The sequence below is a fragment of the Cornus florida genome, unplaced genomic scaffold (genome assembly GCF_030987335.1).
Source record: "Cornus florida cultivar Cherokee Brave unplaced genomic scaffold, ASM3098733v1 CherokeeBrave_3.0.0_Hap2_Chr10, whole genome shotgun sequence".
NCBI classification, from domain to species: domain Eukaryota; kingdom Viridiplantae; phylum Streptophyta; class Magnoliopsida; order Cornales; family Cornaceae; genus Cornus; species Cornus florida.
The window spans coordinates 12216221-12227512 of NW_026775580.1; the positions used below are offsets into that span (position 1 = coordinate 12216221).

General features: G+C 38.3%; 1 pseudogene; it reads left to right on the top strand.

Annotated features, from left to right (window-relative positions):
• The first annotated feature begins 10009 nt into the window (after positions 1 to 10009).
• On the top strand, positions 10010 to 10108 carry LOC132280457 (small nucleolar RNA R71; annotated as a pseudogene).
• Positions 10109 to 11292: the final 1184 nt, after the last annotated feature.

Consider the following 11292-nt stretch of genomic DNA (forward strand, 5'->3'; position numbering starts at 1 on the left):
CATGTGAATTAATCTTTCACCTAAGATAAATATTAAATAAAAGCTTTAGTACTTATTTAAATGCTCTAATTTTAATACATGACAATGAGCATATCATGGGGCAATATAATATCATGCTATATGTTTAAACCAAGTCACAAGCAACCGGAAAAATTAGATCCTGTACAAGAAAAACAAATAATAAAATCTCTAGATTTCATATTTAATCATGCAAACAAGTAGTATAAGCATCACAAGCATACTATATAACAAGAATTTAAACCTAGAACATCCTCTACCTCAACTTGAGATGAAAATCTTAAAAGCCATCAAAATGGAACGGCTCCGAATCGGACGAAACTACTAGGTTTTGTCGGGGACAACGCCGTGAACATAACCCCCATGAAAGCCCCATCAAATTAATAACTTGACCTCAAAAGTAAACTCAAGAAATGGTCAAAACTGAATTTTAATAAGGGGAAAAGGTAGAGCACGGTGAGGGGAACAACAAACGTTAAGGCCGAAGACTTTCTATCAAGGAAAAGTGAACCAAAAGATGAGAGAGAAGATGGCAGCACCCCTTGGGCTGCCATGGGAGCTCCAGGTCGTGCATGAAGAGGGAAGAAGATGAAAAATGAAATATCTCACCCCCCTTTTATAGAAATCTCAAAAAGTGCCCTGAACGGGCCCCGTCGGGTCCGAAAAAGTAAAATTTGAGCAGACGTGCTCAAATGGCAAAACTTTGTGAACAAAAAAGATTCAAAATGATAAAATATGAATAACAGAAGAAACGACGTTGAAAACCAAGTCACGAGCAGAAAGTTATGCCCAAAACAAGTTTGGCGCAAACTAGGGCCAAAAACCCTGAAACTGGAAAACATCAACCAGGAGAAAATTCCAAGAGTACACAACTCGACGAAATGTGAAAATTAATCATGTACGAGGATCCAGGCTCAAAACAAGACATTTTGTAATAACTTTCATTAATTGCACAATGGTCCCTCCAAAAAGTGAAAACTACACTTATGGCCCAGAATGAAAATATCTTCCTAAAATATTTTCTTAAAAACCCCTGAAATAAAATATCTTCAAAAGATATTTACGAAAAATACCCCAAGAAAAGAAAATAATTTCAAAGAACTTTGCATCCATGCCCCTATAGACACCGAGAGCAACCAGAGTACTTTCTTGCAAAAGTAAAGATACGTATTTCGAGGAAACCACTCAAGATGAAGGCACGTGAAGTCAAAAACCAACTCCGAGCATGAGAAGTGAGGTTGTGCCAACAATGTGACAAATGAGGAAAAGACAGAATAGGGAAAAGGACGAAATAGCGCATAGTGTCCAAAAACGAAAAATGTGAAAATGACTCGGTCCTCAAAGGAAGTTGTCAATCAACGGAAAAGAGTCTCAAGAACCAATTCCGAGCACTCGAGATGACACTAAGCGACACGAAACAGAGCTCTGAAAAGAAAATTAAACGAAAAAAATTCATTCGTAAAATTTTAGGAAAAAGGAAAGGAAGGCAAATGACCGGGTCGTTACACATGCATCAATAACACAAGAAATAGAGACAAACACATGAACATCTATTCTAGCATACATAGACATATGGATAGAATGAAATGATCAATTGAAAGCATTAAACCACATAAATCATTGAATAAACAAGATCTATATATAAAAAAGTGCCAAAACATGTATTACAACACTGATCCCTCAATAATACACAAAATTAAGATGTAGAAATCATGCTTGGGGCTAACTTTAGCCCCAAGAGGATGTCTAGCCACTCATGGTAGTGCCTCTCCAACCCTCAAGGGCAAACTCCATGGAAGTAATCTACTCCTTGGTTGATGAAGAGCTCCCAAGCTTGTGTCTCTAGCCTTCTCCTCCTTTCTTCTTCCCTAAGAATAACCTCTATTGTGATAAATCAATCTAAGTGTCTCCTAGCATCTCCTCCTCAAAAAGTTTATCATATTCTATATATAGGTAGGTCAAGTGACACACAAAATGAGCTGGGGTCATGCACAAAATATTCCCCAATGATTGGATAAGGACATCTTTCAATGAGCTGGAAATTTAACTTTTTCGCACTGGAGGAAGTTCGATCGATCGAACCTTAGACTTGGATCGATCGAACATGGCTGAGATCTATCGAACTGAAGTTGGATCGATCCTTAATGGTGGCGCTTTTTGGATAAAAACAAATCTGAGATATTTTGAAGATATTCTTGGGAAAAGGACAAAAGTGGTTGGTAGGGTGGTACAACTAGATAAGATCAATCATTTGGATAAGGACAAGGTAGTTCGATCGATCGAAGAATGATGTTGGATCGATCAAACTTTTGAGATCTCTAAAAATGTCATCATGGCTCTGATCCATCTTGAAGTGCTAAGATTGATCATATTGGATCGATCGAACCTTGATCTGAGATCGATAGAAGATGTTGAATTCCACCTTTTTCTTCTTTTTGCTTCCACTTGGCTCCTTTCATTGATTCATCCTAGAATTGCTTCATTTTTGCTCTTATTTAGCTGAGTTAGCTTATTTTCAGGAGAACTGCCTGAAAATGGAAATAACACGAAATCAATCTAAGACGGTAAAGTAAGATAGATAAGGGTACTAGAATGCCTAAGCTTAAGGGGTTTAAATACGCACTTTTCAGTGCTCATCACACCCCCAAACTTAAATATTGCTAGTCCCTAGCAATGAACTAAAAGGTAAAGGAATGAAATGAATAACTAAACAACTATGAACTAGAAAGCAATGAATGGATAACGCCACTTTCGTAGGGAACACGATTGCACTTAGCATATGCAACAAGCCTTTTAAACCCCTAGGTTACCCCTAGTGGACGAGTAAAGTCTCATGACGGTTTCCAGAAATGATACTCACAAACATTAAGCTCCTTCTTTCAAAAGGGACACCAATATTGCAAACAAGCATTGGGAGAAAACTACCTCAAGTATGCAATTTTTCAAACATTTCTAAGCAATCTCCCAAAATCTCAACATCAAGCAAGCAAATATGGTCCTTCACACATTTAAAAAATGATCATACAAATCAAAACAACTCTAGAATACTTTTTGAGTGGACCGGCATCAAATATTTTGCTATCTTAGCCAACTAAAGAAATGATCACATCCTTACCCTCAAACTAGCACACAAATCTAGTACCGATCATCAAGATAAAAAGTGGACCTTTTTATTAAAGCTTTATTGTTCTAGGTGTGCTTATTCTTTTCACTCGATTTTTTTATTTTTTTTTATTTTCTTTTAATTTTTTTTTTATAGGATCAAAGATGGAAGCATAGTGCAATGTGTTGATCTATTAAGCTTTCTAGTGATCCATAAGATCGAGCGTTAGGTCAATGACTCCCAAACCAGACGGCTTTAGGGCATTAGGCGTTCAAACACCCCTACGGACTTACAATCTCAAATCAACTAGGCTACAAATCAAGACAACCTCCATCTAATCATTTCCCACTTCTCACATTTTGGGAGAAGTTCTCACTTTTTTATTGCTTTTGCAACTTTTTCTTTTATTTATTTATTTTTTTTATATATATTTAATTTTTTTTATATTCAATTATTAACCTAGAGTTTGGAACCTCTACCTTTCGCCGCGAGAAATTCAGTGCTTGATGAGGCTAGAATCCCAGCTACTTAGTGAAAAGGGGTTGTTATCCACCTTTATCAAGAATGAAAGCTTTCAATGCACTACTAGCTCAATTAGGATATAACCAATTCAATAATCAACAAAGCATGTACCCCACAAATGAATGCTAGTATGCACCTGTGCTAGTGCAGAATCCTAGAATGAATCTCAAAACAATTACAAAATCAAGATGATGTGGACCACAAGTGTAAGCAAGATATTAATTTTTTGAAAAATTTAGTCATAAATGGCATCCACAAAGCATACAAGGAGAATTGAACTCTCAAGTCAAGTAATTTTTAAATTCTAAGCAATATAGTCCTCAAAAGATCAAAATCATCGCTAATATGAACCAATTATAGAAAATCTCTCAAATACACAAGTTATGCTCAAAATTTTGAATTTAAAAGCAAACACTGTAACATACACCATTACCCCTAAACATAAACGGCACAGTGTCCTTAATGTGCAAAGAGAACAAAAGAAAGAGTATACCAGTGCAATTAAGGCAAAGAATGGCTGGGACTGAAGTATCCAAAGTGGGTGGCATAGCCCCCCCCCCCCCCCCCCCCCCAAACTTGGGATTAACAATGGTACTGAAATTTGGCACTCGGATAAACTCATCAGATAACAAAAAGGGATAATCAGTGCACAGTGAACATGCAAGTGTAAATGAAATAAAACAGTGAGAGAGGTATAAGGGTGGTCCTAAAAATTATGTAGCATTCTCTCTCACTATAGTCACTGTGATGCACCTGATGAAGTCAAACCAATAGATATGAGAACATAATCGATGACATCCATAGCAAAAACATATATGTAAAAAATAAAGTATAGAGTACATCAAAAGAGTAAAGTCGACATATCCGGCTGCAAATAATATACAGTGACAAAAATAAAGTATAGATCACAGAGGTGTAGTATAAAAAGATAGACTAAACTGCGAATCTCAGGTGGACGAGGCAGGATAGGCAGGGCAAGCTTCGCGGATATCGTGAGATAAGTCTCGGAGTACAGTCATGACATTCGTGCAGAATGTAGCAAAATAAGCTCGGTGGGCTATAGCATCGGCTCGAATGGCAGCAGTGTCAGCTCTGATAGCAACCACTGCATCCTCAAGAGCTTGAAGACGCTTTCCAAAGCCGGGGGTCTGACTAGGAGCCTCAGGTACAGATGAATCAAAAGAAAGATCCTGAGTCTGTTCTTCCTTGTGTATTGGCGACCCAACTGGAGAGTACTGCTCTGCTTCATCTCTAGGTCGCTCTAAATCAATGTCTATGTGCTCGGCAGCTGGACCTACTGATACATCGTCTGCTGTGGGGTCTGCTGCTACTGCCTCTGCTGCTGCCTCTGCCTCCTCATCCTCAAGCTCCTCTGCAGCCACTATTGTGTGGTCCTGTAGTCTGGTGATAATAGCATTGTAGCTCTTATCCCAGTCTTTCTTCAAGAAGTGACAGGAACCTTTCTCAGGGTGCTCCAGAGGATGGAAAGGATAGCGCTGATCAATCGGTATCTGGTGATGAGGTGGCCAAATGGGAGAGACTTAGCCCTTCTGGGTTTCTCCTTGCTGATATACTCATCGAAGAGCTTCCTCATCATGCTCCAGATGAGCGCAGGGATAGATACCCAGTGGCCTGTATAAAATGCATCGAGGGCTATCAGATAGTCTCCTCGCCGCTGAATCTTATGCCCAGCCATATATATGTTCCGAAGGAGAACGGAATCAAAGAACCATAGGTCATTTAGAAGATAAGTGCGAGTGGCAAAAGTCTCACCATCGGCATGGTGACCTATCAGAAATACTGCCATGTCAGCATAAGAAGGCCAACATAGCCTAGGATAAAGCTCTTGTAGCTCTGGAGGGCATCAGTGTGGACAATGGCATGATCTGGATAGTGTGTCCATAATAATAGAAATCTGATGGCCATCTATGGTAATGACCAGCTCTGCCGTGGTACGCGGGGATGGTCGGAGGTTCTGGAAGAACATCCGTACTAGCGGGTAGACTGGCTCAGTAATTGGGGCAAGAATAGGTGCAAGGCCCCTCTAGATAATATCATCATAAGCTGATCGGGTCAACACCGATCTGGAGAAGAAATCTATGTCAAAAACTGACTCATGGTCCACTATCATATGTGCATATCTAGGCATGGGCCTGTCACGCTCTCGAGCTGGCTGGTGTGGTGGAGATGGTAATGGTGAATGCTTAGCCTGAGCCTGTGATGGAGATGAAGATGGTGTAAATGCAGGCTGAGCCTCAGAAGTATATAGAATATGATCAGCCTCAGCCTCATGAGAAGGTGACTGAGGTGGAGTAGGCTCTAATGGCTCCTCCTGTATATGAGAGGGCTCTACTGGGTCCTCTATCCTGGGTTTGATACATCTCTGAGGCCCATGTTGCCTCTTGGCAATAGTCTTGCGCTTAGTCATGGCCTGAAAAATAATTTAAAACTTGCAAAGGGAGTCAGTGCCAGAATAAAGAATTGAAAGCACAAAATAGAAACATGCATGCCAAATAAGATAGACAAAACATATATGACATGAATCTATACAAGTGACAGGAGGTGAACATGCTAAGCAATATGAGTATGAAATGCATCCAATGTGGAATATCACAGGCATTGGGCATGAATGAGATAGCATGGACACAAGATAAGATGCATGGAATGTGTGTATGAAATATGTGAAGTTCGATCGATCACAAAAAATGTGAGATTGATCTCAAAACTTCGATCGATCTAAGAAACTGAAAAAGATGAGTTCGATCGATCTCTCAAAATTGATCTAAGATAGAAGTTTGATCGATCGAACTATGCGAAGATGAAAATCGAAAGGTCACAGATCTGTGACGTAGATGGCACGGGGCCTTCACGAACAGTGTCGTGGGCCCATCAACACAACAATTCTTTAACCCTACTCACTTTCCAAAGCCCATACTCCTATAAAACAAATCAAAACTCAAATATATACAAACACATATATACACAATGTTTCAAGCTTCATCAATGGTGGATTTCATCATCAAAATATCATGGATCTAGCATGTAAAGTACGAATACATAAAATAGAAGCTTAAATCACAAAGTGGATCTCAGATCTCACCTAAAATATGAGAGAAGTGGATGAGATGCGAAGGGGGTGATGGAATCCAAGAGAAGAGAGAAGTCAACGCTCACCGAATCTCGCCGGAGAAGATGATAAAGATGGGTGCACAGTGGTGACGGGAATGAGGGACAAGGGTTTGGAGGGTTGGATCAATCTAATGAATCGATCTTGAGACCCTCAGGTTCTATTTAAAAAAAAAATTTCCCGTTCAGTTCGATCGATCAACTGAGATTTCAGATCAATCGAACTGTGATGATCTCTCTTCAAAGTATTTTCGGAATTTTTGAAATTTTTGAAAATTAAAAACTAAATTTAAAAAATTAAAATTAAAATTAAAAAATAGAAAATATTTTTGAATTTTTGAAAAATAAGAGTAAAAATAAAATAAAATCTTTTTGGATTTTTGAAATAAATAAAGTAAAATCCTTTTTTTTTTAAATAATAATAATAAATAAAATAAAATCTTTTTGGGATTTTTGAAACAGAAAATAAAATAAAAATATTTTTGGATTTTTAAAATTAAAAAGTCAAACAAAGTCAAAAATGGTGAGATGAAGAACTAAGATCGATCTGAACAAAATGTTCGATCGATCAGACAGAGCAAAAATATGCAGGTTTTTGGTTCAAAAATTTGGTTAAGTGTTAGAACTCAAGATCGATCGAACTTTGAAGTTGGATCGATCTAAGGTCTTCTGATCGATCTGAGAATAAGTTTGAACCATGGGATAGAGAGGTGATTTGGATGCAGGTGGATGTAGGTCGAAAATTTTTCTAAGTGTTGGATGCAGGTGGAAGTTCGATCGATCGAACTCTCATTTGAGATCGATCGAACTTATGCAAAATGCTCAATCACAACATAAAAGTTCATGCAATCCTAATCACAATTCCTAGCAATGCATATGAACCAAAAACAAGTATCTAGACTTCGCAAGAAATGAAATTTAAGATAGAAATGAGGGAGGAATAGGGTTTTAACACCATACGAAATGTCGTGCTAGTCTTTAATGTCTCTAGCAAGACATTGGGCTCTTTTAGCCCGGATCAAAGATCTTGTTATGCATCCCCTCCTTGTTGGGGTGATAGATGCTTTGAACTTCACCCAACAAATGGTTATTTGAAGAACTTGTTGGATTAAGCTCAAAAGAAACTTTTGATCCCTTGTCAATGCAATCACAATCTTTGGGCTTCCATGCCCTTTCAAGGCAAGAATTTAAAACAAGACTTTGAGAATGCAAGGTTGAAGATGATTCCTTTGAAGTTTTGGTCTTACACAAAAGCTCACTTCCTTGACATTGAAGATCATAGCATTTATCTACAACATTAACCTCTCCTTCATATTTGTCAAATGAGTTGGGTGTGGGGTTGAAGATATTTAACTTCACCTTCATGTAGCCAAATGAGATCTTCATTATACCCATCCTACAACTGATGTTGGCATTAGCGGTTGCTAAGAAAGGACGGCCAAGGATAACGGTAATTTGGCTTTTAGGATTGGGGACCGGTTCCGTGTCAATGACAACGAAATCAACGGGGAAGAAGAATTTGTCAATCTTTATCAATACATCCTCGATTATACCCCTAGGCTTCTTAATGTATCGGTCGGCAAGTTGTAAACCTACCGACGTCAGTTTCAATTCACCTAGGCCCAATTTGACATAAACCGAGTATGGAAGAAGGTTAACACTTGCTCCTAAGTCAAGAAGCGCCCGATTAATGATATGATCACCAATGATGCATGAAGTAGTAGGTGAACCGGGGTTCTTATACTTTGTTAAAGTGTTATGTTGCAAAACTAAGTTCACTTACTTGGTTAAAACCACTTTTCTTGGTTCTTGGTTCTTGTTCTTCTGTTTTTGGGTGCCTAAGTCTTTCAAGAATTTGGAATAAGCCAGAATTTGCTTGATTGCATTCAAAAGTGGAAGATTGACTTTCACTTGCCTAAACATTTCCATGATTTCATTGGTTTTTGCCTTTCGCTTGTCTTTTGAAATGGATCCTTTTAAGGCATCCGAAAATGGAGCTTTTGGTTCAAACACTTTTTCAGCATTTTCTTTTGAAAACTCTTCAACACAAGAATTTTTCAAATCACTTTATTTCAAATCATTTTTCAACAAAACCTTTTAAAATTCATTTTTCAGCAAATCTTTCCTCAAATCATTTTCAAAATCATTTTTCAAATCACATTTTGAAGCTTTCTCATTTACAAGATCATGTATATGCAATGAAGGAGGAATGGGATGTGAAACGGGATTGGTGATAACTTGAGGTTGCACCGGTTCACTCTCTTCATTGAACTTTTCGACTTGATTGTCCACAATCCTACCACTCCGTAAGGTAGTCACCGCATCAACATGCTCAATGGTGTGGCCTTCCGATGAGGAATGGGTTTCCACAACACATTGTTGCTTAGGTGGGGCATTCATAGGCATCTTTCCCTTCTCTCTTACATTAAGAGTGCTTTCTATTTGCCCTACTTAGGTTTCTAGCTTCGCAATAGATTGAGAGTGTGAATGAAGCAATTGTGTGTTTGCCTTAAGAGTGCCCAAAGCATTCAAAACTTTTTCTTTAAAGGCGGACTTCTAGCATTTCCTTGGGAATAAGATTGGTTGGGAAAATGAGAGTTAGCAAATTGATTCCCTTGTGATTGATAAGGTCTATAGCCTTGGGATCCTTGGCTTTGAAGTGGAGGTGGAATGTACTTCCCTTGAAAACCGCCTTGGGAAGGGTTTAAGCTCTCTCCTTGGTTTTTCCAAGAGAAATTCGGATGATTTCTCCAACTTGGATTATAATGAGTACCATAAGGATTGTTCCCTTAGTTCACAAAAGCTGCATTGACTTGTTCATTAGGTTCATTATGCACTTGTCCATGAGGACAATGAGAAGTAGAATGAAGAACACTAGAACAAGTCATACATGTTTCATTTGATGCACGATGAGAATGGTTAGGGAAGGAAGATACTTTGTTCACTGAGTTTTGGTTAATCAAAAATTGATCAAACCTTTGAGATAAAGACTTCATTTCAGCAGCTATTTCATTTGAATGGTCGACTTGATGTAAGCCAACACTCTTCCTACCTTGTGAATTTCTACCATTCTTGGATAATAATGTTCTATGCAAAGAATTTTCACTCATGCTCTTATAAAGATGCCATACGTCATCCTCATTCCTATCAATGTATAAGCTACCCATGGAAGCATCAACCATGCCTTTGTAATTGTTCGGTAAGCTCTCAAAGAAATATTGAACTAATTGCCATTTGGGCATGTCATGATGTGGACACTTCCTAAGCAATTCATTAAAGCGTTCCTATGCCTCATGAAACGTTTCTCCATCCCCATGTGAAAATTCCCAAATTGAGGTTCTCATGGCATTGGTCTTAGAAACCGGATAATACTTCTTCAAGAACTCTTGTTGCATTTCTGCCCAAGAAGTGATTGAAAAAGGCCTAAGATTGTTAAACCAATACTTTGCCTTGTCTTTTAAGGTGAATGGAAAAAGTTTGAGTCTTAAGACCTCTTTCAGCATGTCCGTATATTTTACGGTGGAACATACTTCAAGAAACTCATCCAAATACTTGTAAGGTTCTTCACTTGGAAGTCCATGATAGTTAGGAAGCATTTAAATGGTTTGTAGCTTAATTTCATAGTGATGTGCTTTAAATGTTGGCAATTGAATGCATATAGGTGCATTGTATTCATTAGGCACATAGTGATCTCTTAAAGCAAGCGGAGGATTAGCAATTTGAGGTGCAACATGGGCACCTTGATTTCAATTTCCTTGAATGATGGGAGGTTGTGGAGCATATATTGGCCTTGGCATTCCAAATGGAACTTGGCCTTGTTGTTATTGTGGTTGGTGAATGAATGGCCTTGGCATGTCTAATGGTACTTGAATGTTCGCATGATGCGCATTTGGATGGAGGATACCTTGTTGGTCTATGTGACCAAGGTCCTCTACATGCTCTTCATTATGGCCTTTCATTGATGTAATGGATTAGGTAGAACTAGAACTTCCTCTTCCCCTGGGATTTCTAACTATGGATTCAAAATACAAATCAAGAGGGACAAGAGTTGGTCTTAGTAATCTACGACCATGCACGCATAATGTAAAAACACACAAACACAATGAATGAACAAACACTTCGACTTCACAACAATTCAATGAATTTCCTCCACAAACACTTAACCCATACTCGTATGCTTTAACAACAAATGATGAAAAGACCAATTAAGAATGCCTCCACGCCGGCTCACGATTTATCTAAGAATTTAAAAAATAAGCCTCCACTCGGGCCGACGATTTAACTAAGGGATTGAGTAAAGAAAGTCTCACAAAGGTCCTTTAGTACTTCAACTCCAAATTTATAGCTTAGCAATTTTTTTTTAAAAAATAGCATTTTTCCTTGCTTGCTTAGCTCCTTTGCTTGAATGCTCCTTTGTTTGCTTCTTAGCTCAATGCTCCTTGTCAAAGATGAACAAACACAATAAGAGTACTAATTCCTAATTGATTCTATAAATATGAAGTTGCCTAATCCCTGGCAACGGC